The 16198-nt window shown below is 44.8% G+C and overlaps 1 protein-coding gene across 1 annotated transcript in view; it reads right to left on the bottom strand.

Moving 5' to 3' along the window:
- IFT81 (intraflagellar transport 81) overlaps positions 1-16198 on the bottom strand; it is a 220446-nt gene that overhangs the window by 2070 nt on the left and 202178 nt on the right. The window lies entirely within an intron of this gene.

Below are 16198 nucleotides of genomic sequence, written 5' to 3'. Positions count from 1 at the left end.
CAAATGATATTATTAAACAATATAAAAAGAAAATAAATATTGGTAAATAGACTGCGTACGTTAACCAAAATTAATTGAGAGCAGCACCCAAATGTGTCTTGAGCTATACATATGTACTCAACACAGAGGATATAAACACCCTTTATATGCTGGGTAAAGAATAATAGGGTTAAATATCCCACATAAATCTCAAGAATACATATTTAAGTTAGAGCAAGAAAAATTGACAGCCAGTCAGCATAAAAAAGAAACATCATGTGTCAGTTATATTAGTTCATCAAATGCCAAATTCAACCTCAATAATTAAGCTGACCAAATTGATGATCTATCAGTATATTTCAACCTGATCCAAAATATTAGGTTGTCAGATCAAGTAATCAGCTGTTGGCTGAACAGGTACAATGAACCATAAGCAATGTATTAATATATAAATAAAGTGTAAAGTAAATTTCGCAAGCTGACAAAAGAAAATATCTAATATCAACCTTAATAGGAAGTTATGAACTGGGAATATTTGCTGCCCTAGTAGCGATTTGCAGATTGATCAAATGAAAATGAAATAAGTATTAATTAAGGCTAATCAGACAGAGTAATCTATCAGTAACATACGATACCAGTGTGGAGTGATAATGAGTCCTGTCCGTGCACTGATTTGGTCTCAAAGAAGCATTAGCAGATTAGTCATGAACCGAGGACGCGCGTTTCGCCCATGTTGAGGCTTGTTCACCTCTTGTGATACCAGTGTGGAGTGACAATGAGTCCTGTCCGTGCACTGACTTGGTCTCAAAAAACCATTAGCAGATTAGTCATGAACCAAGGACGCGCGTTTCGCCCATGTTGAGGCTTGTTCACCTCTTAGATGCACTGGGGTACAGCCTGCAGAGTCACAGTGCTTATATGGATTCACTTGGATAAGGAAACAAAAACTGGGGTACGGCCTGCAGCATCACAGTGCTTATATAGATACACTGGGGTACGGAAACATACACTGGGGTTTGGCCTGCAGCGTCACAGTGCTTATATAGATGCACTGGGGTACAGCCTGCAGAGTCACAGTGCTTATATGGATTCACTTGTAAGGAAACATACACTGGGGTACGGCCTGCAGCATCACAGTGCTTATATGGATACACTGGGGTATGGCCTGCAGCGTCACAGTACTTATATGGAATCTGGATACACTGGGGTATGGCCAGCAGTGTCACAGTACTTACTTATATGGAATTTGGATACACTGGGGTACGGCCAGCAGCATCACAGTACTTATATGGATACACTGTTGTATGGAAGCATACACTGGGGTACGATAAGTAGCGTCACAGTATTTGTATGGATACATTGGGGTATGGCCTGTGGCATCACAGTACTTGTATGGATACACTGGGGTATGGCCAGCAGCATAACAGTACTTATATGGATACACTGTTGTATGGAAGCATACACTGGGGTACGATCAGTAGCGTCACAGTATTTGTATGGATACATTGGGGTATGGCCTGCGGCATCACAGTCTTGGGCATCGAGAGGGGGGGGAGTGGGTACAAATTACCCGGGCCCGGGCTTCCTGAGGGGCCGGCGGGGGCCCGGGTCCGGCGCCGCTCCCCCTCCCTCACAGCAGCCCAGCACACAGCGTGTGCTGAGCTGCAGTGGAGACTGCTCGTGGCTGCTGAGCAGCAGCCACAGCAGCCTCCTAAGCCTGTGGGGGGAGCGATCACACTGATCACGCCCCCCCTGGCTTTGCGCCGGGCTGAGGGGGCTCTGCATATCTGTTTTTTTTTCTGGGAAAGGGGCATGACCACGCCTCCCACGATTAGACCACGCCCCCCTATTACCCGGGCCCGCCGCAGCTCTCAGTGGGCCTGATCACAGTACTTGTATGGATACACTGGGTTATGGCCTGCAGCGTCACAGTACATGCATGGATACACTGGGGTATGGCCTGCAGCGTCACAGTACTTATATGGAATCTGGATACACTGGGGTATGGCCAGCAGCGTCACAGTACTGTTGATTTTAAAATGAACCTCTATATACCCCTGCCTGTACCTTCTAAAATCCTTCCTATAAACCTCTAAGGATGACACTAATTTGCGTACGCAGTCATACAATAGACTCCAGACTCAGAACATGTGGTTCCGAAGCACAAAGTATTATTCAAGTAAAAGTACAGTCAGTTACACGCTATGATCTGTGTATAATAAGCACAAATAAATACAATGAGAGAGGCAGAGAGAGAGACAGAGAGAAACACCCAGAAGACAGAGAGAGACACACACACACAGAGAGGCATGCACACAGAGAGAGAGAGGCACACAGAGAGAGAGGCACACACACAGAGAGAGAGACACACAGAGAGGCACACACAGAGAGAGTCACACAGAGAGAGAGAGAGGCACACACGCAGCACACACACACACAGAGAGAGAGAGGCACACGCAGAGAGAGAGAGGCACACACGCAGAGAGAGAGAGGCACACACGCAGAGAGAGAGAGGCACACACGCAGCACACACAGAGAGAGAGAGAGGCACACTTTAGGCACAAAAGGAAATTATACAGACCCCAAGTACAGTATACATACGCTGTGCCTCCGGGTCGGGGATAGGCATCAGTAAGAGACCTTCAGTTCATACATCATTCAGCATGGACTAAAAAAACCATTCCGGGCACACATATTTATCCCCCACAGACTAAAACAGGACAATGGGGAAGTTTCTCGCTGATGTCATTGGTTCCCAGAGGAGAAGCATATGTTACAGCACATTTAACAGGCTGGTTCAAATAGACTCTCCCTGCCTCTAACAGCAGGGGAATCTTTCTAGTAACGCCCTCTGTAACATTCTAACATTTAAACATTTTTGTTGCTTGTAAGTTCTGCGATCCATAACTTGAGTTTGCATGATGCGATCTCTCCACCGATAACACCAGAATGCTGTAAAAAGCGTACGCATCAGAACAAAACCAAACACAATTTGCTTATCATGTATAATACCTTAATTATCAAATACCTTTATTTCTCAGCATTTAAACTACCTAAACCAACTTAAATCATACATTTTGATGCTTATTGAACCTTATGAGTGAATATGAAATGTGTGGGTATTCAGGGTTTGATATAAAGACATATTTAATGTGTGTATGAATATGAGTGTATTTGTCTCTAACATTTTCTAGATAGTTCTACATGTCCTGTCAACAGGCCCTCCCACCTTCCCTGTGTTCAAAGGAAAGATACCTCTGTCGGTCTCTTGTGTGAAAATGCAAAATATCCCAACTACACGTGACAGACCCAAGGTGACACTCCAGCCCCCGAAATCATGTCATTGCAGGAAGCCTGCTTATTTATTCTAGCCAGACCACCCGTTGTGGGCAAACACTATGCAGGAAGCTTATCTACGCAAGCCAGTTGTCACCTGGCCACTTGCTTAATGCAATACTGTAAAGCCATTTCTGGAATATGGGCCTGATTCAGACCCACTCGCGAGCGGCTGTCCGCTCGCAAGTGGGTCGATGTTATGCACTGAGCATGCGCACGACGGAGGGAGCTCCGTCGTGCGCATGCGCCAGACGCGACGAGCGAAGGAAAGTCCTTCGCTCGTTGTGTCCGATCAAAGGGGGCGTGCTGTCAATGTTGATTGACAGCACGCCCCCTTTGGTGGGCGTGCCGGGGGCGTTATTCCCTGACGGGGGCGTTCCCACGGGAACGCCTCCCATCAGAAGCCGGCCCACTGACATCACTAGTGATGTCAGTGGGAGTGATTTTGGCTCTGATAGAGCCAAAATCACCCCGGAGCTTGCGGTTGAAAACCTCAACCGCAGGCTCCGGCTCGCAATTTCGATGGTCGCGATGGTCTCGACCATCGCGGCCATCACAAAGCACGCTCGTATAGCCTGTGGGTGGTGACCCACAGCTATACGAGCATCCAGGAGGACGCTCCATGAAAATGGAGTCCGGCCCTCATTCAGAGCGTGCGCTCTGCTCAGAGCGTGCGCTCTGCTCAGAGCGTACGGCTCTGAATGAGGGCCTATATCCCTTATAATACGTAAAGTAATGAAATAGGCTTTTAGTGAATCGCCGCAACCTATGATGATGGTCACAGATGCATTCGCATGATGCTAATGGTATTATCGCCACATGTACTAAAATGTGAGTTTATCTAAAATGGCACTTAGGCGGCCATTTCGTAAAATGGTGTCTTGCGGCCAGTCGCAAGATGGTGTCGCTGCGATTCAATTTTAAACTGATCTTGTCTCAGCCAATAATCCAGCCTTTGATAGCGAACAACATGCTATCACAATCTGCTATTAAAATTTAATTTAGGCTTACATTTACATATTATTTAGTGTTATTATGGGATGGCACAAGGTGGTTCTTACTCCATCAATAATGTGTCTCTGAGTGGGGACATAAAACTACTATTATACGCACACCGCGGATCTTGGAAGATCATGTGACAGGTGTGGGAATGCACTAGTCTTATAACAGCAGTCTTGAAGGGGAATTTGAGACTTTACATTGTCTGAGGTGTTCTATAAATAACATTTCAATAATATATTCTATGCATGTCTAAATATTATACATTTAAATGATGGTACTTCCTAGCTCAGGGTTGTAATGCAGTTCTGTGTCTACCTCGGTATTCATATTATCATTTCTGACCACCATCATAGTTTAATTTTTTCGTTTCACTCTGTTTTTACATTTTCCACACTTCAACACAATAGGAACACACCGGACGCATATGCCAATTACTATGATGACAATCAGTATAAGGATCAAGAATTTGCCTATGCTGGCGATCACTTCCTGGACCCATTCCCCTAGACCTGAGAACCATTTCACTGGGTTCAGCCATGACACCCATCCTTCTATCTTTTCCCCTGCTTCAGCCACTGATGCGTTATGGTTCTTACGAAATTCCCACTTTAGCTGCAGAATCTCATCCATCTTCTGGTCTATCACCTCCTTAGGGTCGCTGGTATCATTGGTGACATAAGTGCAACATTTTACTCCAAATTAGGTGGCTAACATTACGCAATACCCTCCAGTAACAGCAGTTAAATAATTCAACACTAGCCTGTGTTACACTAGTTCTTTCTTGTACGCTTGCAATTCTCTCCCTGTGTACCGGAATGTGTCATCGTACATCTCGGTGATACCCCTAGCAATCCTGGTGGGATCCAGGGTGACTAAAACTTGGAAGCCAGTTGTCTCACTGATTAACTGAGCGGCTTTATGCATATCACCAGGTATCATATTTCTCTTGCCTCTGTGTTCATATTGTGTGTGAAGATATGGTGACGGTGTGTTTTTATGTATTCCCAACATTTCAACATGTGTGAGGGTCATAACTTCTGGAAGTATTTTTCCCAAATAACATAACAATTACAATACTAAAATTGGTCAGAAACTCCCCTGATTGGCATTGCACTCATCCTGACTCCACTCCATCAGCTCCGCCATCAGCTCACATCTCCTTTATCGGTCCCCCATCACAGACACGGAGTATCCCCAAACAGATCATCATGACAAAAACTCTGGAAAGAAAAAGAACTAGGATGACCACAGCAGACCACTCCATTGCTGGAAGCACTGATCTACATATTTCTTTAGCTCAGATATCTCACAGTCACCTTTTTACTCCTTCCAGCACAAGCTCGCAATCGACAGGTCCACTTTATCGGCCTTGTCTCTGCCTTGTATCTCCACTGGTTGGTTAACCTCCCTATAGTGAGTGGAATGGACCCACGTATCTTCCCCGGCCACCCTTTGAGGATGCTGTATCGTCAGATACAGACCTTTCCACCGATCAGTCAAATGACCTGAGCTTAAAAAATTTGGATCATAACAAATTCTTCCAGATTTGACATCATGACAGTTTACGTTAGACATGTTAGTTAATAACACTTTCAATTTCGCTTATTCTCATTCATCTTCGTGAGACCCTGCACAGTAACCTCATTATCATATTTTCACATGAGGCTGCCTGTTTGAACAGTATCTCAAAAAGGGGGGGGGCAAATAAAGGAAAAGACAGTCTGGGATAATCTCAGTGTTGTTACCCATCATCTTACACATGTTCTTGGAAACGTCACTTGTAAAATAAGTCCCCCTATCATTTTTAATAATTCTAGGGATATAGTATCTGCATACAGGTTCCTGCAATTAAATCTTGTTATTAATAGCTACTGTTCTAAATAATGCCTGTGCCACTGTTTTGGATAGTATTCTGAGTAGTCGACCTCAGCCTGGCATGGCTGTTGTTTATCCTCAGCAACCTTGTGTCCTATGAGTGGGAGATAAAGCACAATCGTTTAATATCATTTAAACATGACCTAAAATACAACAATAAATCATCCACATTTTACATTAGAACAGATCCATTGATAGGTTGAAAATATTATAAACAGTCATATAAGGCCTGGGAGAAGATACTGGGGTTACCTATGAACCCATGGGAAACTCGTGTTCCTGTATGGTGTTCTTCATTTTGCAGTTCTTACTTACGTGTCCCACCTGGTGACAGTTAAAACATAATTTTGAACGGGGTGGATGAAAAGATTGTTGTGGGATTTGAGCAAGAGGGAAAAGTGGTGGGTATGGGTAAGGATAGGGAGGGTAAGGATATTGTGGGGGATACGAGTATGGGACCTGTGGTTGTGTATGATATGTGGGGTAATGATGTGTTTGCTGTGGTGTGAGATTGGTGAGGACGTGTAATTGTTCAGGTGCAGGTGTGTCGGTTGGCTGTGATGTTATTGTCATTCCTTCCAGAGCTTGGATACTGACAGCCATTAGTTTTTCGCTCTGGGTCCCTCTCTTTGTGATATTTTTTATGGTTGCTTAAGAGAGGGTACAAATTGCTTGTTACATTTTTATGGTTATTTTTGGTAACTGTACTTGCACCTCCATCCACATAAGGTGGGGGAGGTGAGCGTGAACTGCTGGCAATACTCTCCACGACGCTACCTTGCAGCACGTGCGCGCCAATTTGCGGCTCGCCCGTGTTGCAACTCAGCGTCGCGGATGCATTTTCTGGCAATGCGCTCGCAACGCTAGTTTGCGTCGTTTGCACATTTTTAAGCCAAGCATCCCCTTCATGCTGCCATAGTTTTAAACATTCAAAATACTTAATCTTTTTCTCTCGGGATCGCACCATACTGATGTGATCCTGGACATTGTCTAACACATTTTTATCAAAACTACCAATTCTGGGAAACGGTCTAACATACTTCCTCGTCATATTAAACCATAAATCACAATACCTTATTGCATAAGTACCATACTTAGTATGTATAATACGACGGGCTGATCCAATCGGAGCCTCCATTAGCAGCACATCATTGCCTAACATCTCTACTGTTTGCGTGGCTCCCATTCTGAGACAACTCCTATGCTTTTCAATAAAGATTTAAGCCGGTGAAAGACAATCAAGATACTTTCACTTACCTGTGGACGATTTAAGTCGGCGGCGCCCACACACCTGGATAAGATTTAGTAAGGCAACTTCCACACCTAGATAAGATTTGAAACAGGCAACTTCCACACTCGGATAAGTTTTAGTAAGGCAACTTCCAAACCTATGAGAGTTTATATGTCGGCTACTCTCACGCACCTCTATACAACAAAGACAACATGTACACCTGCTACTGTGTATAGAACGGTAAAGCTGCTTACCGAGCGACTAGGCTAACCCTTGCACCTAGCCCTTAAGGATCATACGATACCCTTAACTTTGTTCAACAAATATTCACTGTTACACACTTTTTCCTACGCAGAAAAATACACGTTAACCCAGATATTGGTAATAGAAAAAAAATTTTAAAAAAAATTTAAACCTCAACGGCTTTGTTCAAACATGTGGCAGCACAACCGGAAGTACGTATACGCTATTGTGCAACCAGTCGCATACACAATAATGCGACTACCACACAACCGTATAATGGCTTTTTAACTGCGTACGCAAAAGTGCGTCTTTTCTGTGCGCAAAACTGCGACTTAGCAGCATACTCAATACTACGGCACCCCTTTAAACGCTAAGTTCTATCAACAAAGGAAAACAAACTTTTTCCTTTCTTGTCCCTGGATTCTAGTCAGCTTCCTTTGCTCACACGAAAATGGATAGCGATTTTTCAGCACAACCCTGCATTTCAGGAAAACCCTGCATTTGGCCACTCCACCCTTTGCTGAGACATCGATAGCCGTATGTGCCATGTGAGTAGGTAAGTGACTTCACTGGATGAGCCCCCATCTGTTGATTTTAAAATGAACCTCTATATACCCCTGCCTGTACCTTCTAAAATCCTTCCTATAAACCTCTAAGGATGACGCTAATTTGCGTACGCAGTCATACAATAAATAGAGACTCCAGACTCAGAACATGTGGTTCCGAAGCACAAAGTATTATTCAAGTAAAAGTACAGTCAGTTACACGCTATGACCTGTGTATAATAAGCGCAAATAAATACAATGAGAGAGACAGAGAGACAGAGAGAAACACCCAGAGAGAGACACACACACACACACACAGAGACACACACACACACATAGAGAGGCACGCACACAGAGAGAGAGGCACACACAGAGAGACAGAGAGAGGCACACGCAGAGAGAGAGAGGCACTCGCAGAGAGAGAGAGGCACACATGCAGAGAGAGAGAGGCACACACAGAGAGAGAGAGAGAGGCACACGCAGAGAGAGAGAGGCACACACGCAGAGAGAGAGAGAGAGGCACACTTTAGGCACAAAAGGAAATTATACAGACCCCAAGTACAGTATACATACGCTGCGCCTCCGGGCCCGGGGATAGGCATCAGTAAGAGACCTTCAGTTCATACATCATTCAGCATGGACTAAAAAACCAGTTCCGGGCACACATATTTATCCCCCACAGACTAAAACAGGACAATGGGGAAGTTTCTCGCTGATGTCATTGGTTCCCAGAGGAGAAGCATATGTTACAGCACATTTAACAGGCTGGTTCAAATAGACTCTCCCTGCCTCTAACAGCAGGGGAATCTTTCTAGTAACGCCCTCTGTAACATTCTAACATTTAAACATTTTTGTTGCTTGTAAGTTCTGCGATCCATAACTTGAGTTTGCATGATGCGATCTCTCCACCGATAACACCAGAATGCTGTAAAAAGCGTACGCATCAGAACAAAACCAAACACACTTGCTTATCTTGTATAATACCTTAATTATCAAATACCTTTATTTCTCAGCATTTAAACTACCTAAACCAACTTAAATCATACATTTTGATGCTTATTGAACCTTATGAGTGAATATGAAATGTGTGGGTATTCAGGGTTTGATATAAAGACATATTTAATGTGTGTATGAATATGAGTGCATTTGTCTCTAACATTTTCTAGATAGTTCTACATGTCCTGTCAACAGGCCCTCCCACCTTTCCTGTGTTCAAAGGAAAGATACCTCTGTCGGTCTCTTGTGTGAAAATGCAAAATATCCCAACTACACGAGACAGACCCAAGGTGACACTCCAGCCCCCGAAATCATGTCATTGCAGGAAGCCTGCTTATTTATTCTAGCCAGACCACCCGTTGTGGGCAAACACTATGCAGGAAGCTTATCTACACAAGCCAGTTGTCACCTGGCCACTTGCTTAATGCAATACTGTAAAGCCATTTCTGGAATATATCCCTTATAATACGTAAAGTAATGAAATAGGCTTTTAGTGAATCGCCGCAACCTATGATGATGGTCACAGATGCATTCGCATGATGCTAATGGTATTATCGCCACATGTACTAAAATGTGAGTTTATCTAAAATGGCGCTTAGGCGGCCATTTCGCAAAATGGCGTCTTGCGGCCAGTCGCAAGATGGTGTCGCTGCGATTCAATTTTAAACTGATCTTGTCTCAGCCAATAATCCAGCTTCGACAGTACTTACTTACAGTATATGGAATTTGGATACACTGGGGTACGGCCAGCAACATCACAGTACTTATATGGATACACTGTTGTATGGAAGCATACACTGGGGTACGATCAGTAGTGTCACAGTACTTGTATGGATACACTGGGGTACGGCCTGCAGCGTCACAGTACTTGTATGGATACACTGGGGTACGGCCTGCAGCGTCACAGTACTTATATGGAATCTGGATACACTGGGGTATGGCCAGCAGCGTCACAGTACTTACTTATATGGAATTTGGATACACTGGGGTACGGCCAGCAGCATCACAGTACTTATATGGATACACTGTTGTATGGAAGCATACACTGGGGTACGATCAGTAGTGTCACAATGCTTACATGGATACACTGGGGTACAGCACAAAAAAAAAAATCTACTTTTTAACTTTTTTTTTTTTTAACTTTCTTGACTTTTATTTACAGCCCCTGGCCGATCAGCACACCCCTGGATGGACAGCACACACCTGGATGGGCAGCACACGGGATGACAGCACACCCCTGGATGGACAGCACATTGGATGGACAGCACACACCTGGATGGACAGCACAGCACACCACCTGCACACCCCTGAATGGACAACACAGCCCCTTGGATGGACACCACAGCACAGCACCAAATCAAATTCTTTATGGTCAATGTAATTTAAATATGTGCACAAAAAGAAGCACAAACCTGTCCAACACTATATAACCAAACCTAAGGAGCACAGGTAAACATATTTTACTTCACTACATTTTTTTCTGAATTTCTCAAAAACAAACTTTTGGCTTAGGGGTGCTGTGAAAACAATGCTGATGCACTAGGGTGCCGTGATTCAAAAAAGTTTGGGAACCTCTGTTCTACAGGATGGTATTTGTAAATACACCTGTCTCAGTGTATTGCTGCCTGTTGCATATATGACATTCCTGAGACCCTGGGGATGAGTTTTCAGGTAAAGGAGGGGCTGGTGAGATAGACACGCAGGGGCGGGTAGACTGGGTGTGTAGCAGGGAGAGCAGAGAAAGGAGGGGGGAGAGAACAAAGGAGAGAGCAGACATCTTTGGGGAGAGACAGAGCTGGGAAGCAGAAATGTTGCTTTGGTGCTCCCCCGGCAGGGGTAGGTTGGCGGGGCCATGGTGGCTGCCACGATGCCCATCTAATGCCCAAGTAGACAGAGGTCTGGAGTGAGACAACTGAGATAATGTCTGTGGAAGACCACAGAGAAAGAGCTGGAAGGTTGTAGTGTGAGCCGCCCAGTGAAGTTTTCAGCACCCATGAGAGGGGTAAGAGATGCAAGTACAGTATATCATACTTGCCAACTCTCCCTCATTGTCAGGGAGACTCCCTGAAATAGCAGCAATCTCCCTGACTCCCTGAAGATTCTAGAAATCTCCCTGATTGCCCATTAACGCCAATATGTAGCTGTTATATACTTGCGAATAAAAGATATCAGAGATATATACATTCAAATAGTATTATAATGGCAATTTCCCTGTATTGGTTATAAGGCACAATGATCCCTATGGCTACATGCATTTTCATATAAGGTTTCTCCTGGACACTTATATGTTATACCTTGTAAAACACAATACATGAGCAAGCCCTGAAAAGTATCAGTGTGTTTTCCTCAACAAGTAGATCTTAGTAACTGTTTTGAGGCTAATTTACATTTGGATGTAAGTCAATGATATGACACACCTCTCAGATGTAGCAGTACACGCCACTTTACCGCCACGCTCATAGGTGCTGCTTTCACAATCTCCCTGAAATGCTTTTTCAAAATAGGCAAGTGTGAAGTATATGTGTTGGAGAGATGGGGAAGTGGAGTTTCCCAGGAGCTTTACTGTTAAGGGACAAGAGAAGTCCCTTAAGCATAAAAGCCCCCCACCAGCCATTTAGGGGGGGGGGATCACTATGGTAACAGTGGGGCTATAGGAGCCATTCCTGTAGGATAGGGATGGGCTGCAGCTGAGAGTGTGATAGCTGCAATGGAAAAGTCTGCATAGTGCTGTCCAATGTGAAAGAGAAGGGGAGCATAGAGACAGACTGGGTATGAGACACTCTGTATATTGTCTTAGAAGAGACAAAGAAAAGGCAGAGTGCAAAATAATTTATGTGAGATGTGTGTGAAGCTGTGAGACTACAGGCACCAGCCAGCATAGGGCCAGGTGGACCTGCATGTATAAGATCGGAGAACTACAGGCACAAGCCAGCATAGGGCCAGGTGGACCTGCATGTATAAGATCGGAGAACTACAGGCACCAGCCAGCATAGGGCCAGGTGGACCTGCATGTACGAGGTGGGAGGACTACAGGACCAGCCAGCAAAGGGCCAGGTAGTCCTACATGTATGAAGTAGAGAACTACAGGCACCAGCCAACAAAAGGCCAAGTGTACCTGCATGTATGAAGTGGAGAACTACAGGCACCAGCCAGCAAAAGGCCAGGTGGACCTGCATGTATGAAGTGGAAAACTACAGGCAAGAGCCAGCAAAGGGCCAGGTAGTCCTGCATGTATGAAGTGGACAACTACAGGCACCAGCCAGCAAAAGACCAGATGGACCTGCATTTATGAGGTTGAGAACTACAGGCACCAGCCAGCATAGGGCCAAGGGGACCTGCATGTATGAAGTGGAGGACTACAGGCACCAGCCAACAAAGGGCCAGGTAGACCTGCATGTATGAGGTGAAGAACTACAGGCACCAGCCAGCGTAGGGCCAGGAGGACCTGTATGCATAAAGTGGAAAGCATTTGTTGTAACTGTGCTTAAAGACTTTGCTGGTGAAGAAGTGTGATGTAATGTAATCATATCCATAAGAATGTCATATACCATCTGACATGCCAAATATTTGAGCTGGAGGGAGAAGAGAAGCTGCTGTAACCATATTCGTGTCCTATAAAGTCATGTGCAGGAGGAGACGAATAAAGTGGTTTATTTTTATAAGAGAAGGTCTGGCGCCCAAGTTATTCAACAAGAACTGTTGCTGCATATGTTTTATACCTGTATCTATATATGTGACTTATAAAGTCTGCATGGGCAGGGGCCCCCTTCTCAGGTATTGCCCACACCCTGGAGAGCTAGCCTGAGGCAATAGGAGGTGTATCACTCCAAATGCACCATGCCCCACACCGCACACTGAAGGGGGGTTACACTACTATTGTTGGTTACTGAGCATCTGAGATGCGATATATCCCTAAATTGTATCAAGTAAGGAGGAGCAATTCTATTACTCTTTAGACCACTCTGCTGTGGAAAGATGCAGGATGGTCTGTGCATGAGGATCAAATTGATTTTAAATAATGCATTTACTCTTTAAAGGGGCTATTCATGATGTTAATTATCGGGGTCCGAACGGACCCTGATAATTAACATTCTAATTCGCCACAGCCACCGGAGCAGTTCAGCATTACTCCGGCGCGGTGGCAGCTGATGTGAAATCAGCTGCCCCCGCGAGCAACTTCACTGCTCCTTTTCGGAGCAGTGAATCTTTTCACTACTCCTGTTGGAGCAGTGACGGCGGTGCGCATGCGCAACCTATAGGTCACGCATGCGTACAAGAGCCCCGACGTCCGGCGGAAGGAGCCGGACAGGGGCAGAGGGATCCGAAAGGATCCCTTCTCGCAACCCGGACCTACTTCCCATAGGGAAGAGCGGGCGGCGAAGATGGCGAATGCTCCCACAGTCAAGCTCCGGAAATAAAATATTTTCGGAGCTTGATAAATTCTGTCCCCATACTAGTGTATGGGGACAGTGGGCCATTCCACAAACAGAAGGTAAGTAGGAGGTATCTGTGATATCTCCTGCTTCACCTTCTTATTGAATGGCCAGAATACTTAATTGTCACAATTGCAGTTGAATATGTGCTTTTTCACCTGCTTTTGTGACAATTAAGTGATGATGAATAGGCCCCTATATATCTTTATAAATCTTTCTTCATAACATAAACTCTGGGAAACAACATAAATGTAAAAAAGCATTCCGCCTACATATTGTGGAGACCGCCATTTTGTAGACTTATATGTCAATATCATAAGTTCAAACTATCCAATTATCAGCAACCAGTGACATAACTGAGGTGTTTTATGACTATGGCTTTTAGAAAATATTCACAACAAGCATCAGGCCAAACAAAAAATATTACAAATCAAAATTTCTATTTGTTGGAGCCGCCATTAAAATAGTGCTTAATTCAAAGTTCATCAAACAAAAATGTCTAGCAAATTCTCATTTATCTTATTTTCACATTGATCTGATGTGTAATAACCTTTCTTGTTTATGTATATTTATGTATAAGAAATTAGCATTTTGAGACCATGTTGCACCAAGTGTGACTAAATTCTCCAAACGTGTTTTGTGAGGAAAATGCATCATGAAATATGCTGTGATTAAAGTTGCATTGATTGAAAATATACCACAGTATCAGGAGCCCAGGCCCAGTCTCAGACACAGTGCCTTAGGTCCTTCTTAATAGCTAATGTTATTACTTTATAAATTGAAACATAATATCGTATTTGCTTTGCTAATGTTGATGCATGTTCTCATTTTCTGCAATTTCTTATGTTGTTACATGTCTTGAAATTGCTGTGTGGCGTCTCTTTACCACTGCCTCTTCGTTTCTTTTATCAGTCTTCTTTCTCCACATCTTGGGCCTTATTCAAAGTAGTACGCACACCCGATGATTTGTGTACAACTCCGATGGTAGCCGATCGGCACATGCACAGGATCTGTACTGCGTATGTGCCGATCAGTCTCTGCGACCACGGTCACAGCGCCCTGTAAACCGCAGCATGTCAATCGTGATTGTTTAGGGGCAGGGAACAGACGGCGATGGCCAGTGCGCCAGAAAATGGGGGGAGGTTGTCGCCCCATTTTCACTGCGTGCCGAGGCCAGTGTCTGTGTCTTCTGATGCAGCTTCACTAGCCCCAGCAGTGTGGACTTCACGCAAGTGATCCTCGGATGCAGCAGCGGATCACAGAAGCCGACACGGGGCTTTTATTTACATATACGCCTCCTGCGGCCTTAGCATAAGGTTCTTGTCACCGCTGCGTACAAAGACAAAGCAGCGATGCGATTAGTGTACAACCCTGAATAAGGCCCCCTGTGTCTGTGGTTACACTAATAGTTGAATATTACCAATAGTTGATTATTGCAATGTTACTTCAGGCAATTGTTGAATGAATGTTATCAGTGTTGTTAGAACTTGTGACACTTATTATACACAAAAGGAGATTGTGTGTATGTCGTGTGCCTATCATTACAAAAAGGGAAATTATTAAAAAAAATTTAAAAAGTATTATGTGGCTCAAAGATAAATATGGCTTAGACATTTACTTATTAATAGTTATTTATATAACGCACAGATATTATAAAGTGCTTTACAGAGAATATTTAGTCATTCACATCAGTCCCTGCCCCAATGGAGCTTACTATCTATATCTCCATGGACACGAACTGTTGATATAACTATTGGTGGAACCTTGGTGGTTTCAAAGGGTAACATAGGAATGTGAAATTGATGTTAGTCCACACAAAGGGCCTCCTTCAGACCTGGTCGCAAGTGCTGAGCGCTCACAACCGGGTCGATGTTTGCCCACTGGGCATGCGCACGTCAGAGCCGCCTCCGGCGTGCGCATGTGCGAGACCTGGCTAGCGATGGGAGCTCCGTCGCTATGGGTCTCGCACCAAAGGGGGGGAGCTGTCGATGGTGATTGACAGCTCGCCCCATTTGGGAGGCGGGCAGGAGGGGTGGCCGGCCAAACGGAGGCATTCCCGACGGAACACTTGCCGTTTGGGGGCGGCCCCACTGACATCAGCAATGATGTCAGTGGGGAGCTTCCTGCTCAATCAGAGCAGGAAGCTCCCTGGGGCTTGCGCTAGCCGAGATACAACCTTAGGGTCTCGTCGCAAGCCCTGATGGTCCTGACCATCGCGACCATCAACCTGGTTGCTCGCTAGAGCTGTGGGTGGTAACCCACAGCTTATCTAGCTACCAGGAGACCGCACTTTCCACACCACAAGTGGCCCTTGTATCTAGCGATCAACTCTGAATGAGGGCCAAAGTCCTTAACAGGCTTACAGGCTTATTGGTAACAGCGGAAACACAGTGGGTTAACAACAGTAACAGCAGTGATGCAGGGTAAAAGCGGTGGTCGCTGGTGATGCCTGTAACAGCAGTAATGCAGGTAATACTGGTCTCACCTAGGGGAGCTAAGTACTGCAGATGTGTGCAGTATTGTGACACTACATAGTGGTGTGCGCCGGGTCGCACATG

This window comes from Taudactylus pleione, unplaced genomic scaffold (genome assembly GCF_031769625.1).
Source record: "Taudactylus pleione unplaced genomic scaffold, aTauple2 ptg000479l, whole genome shotgun sequence".
Lineage (NCBI taxonomy): Eukaryota > Metazoa > Chordata > Amphibia > Anura > Myobatrachidae > Taudactylus > Taudactylus pleione.
This window is presented reverse-complemented; position numbering and strand designations above follow the sequence as displayed.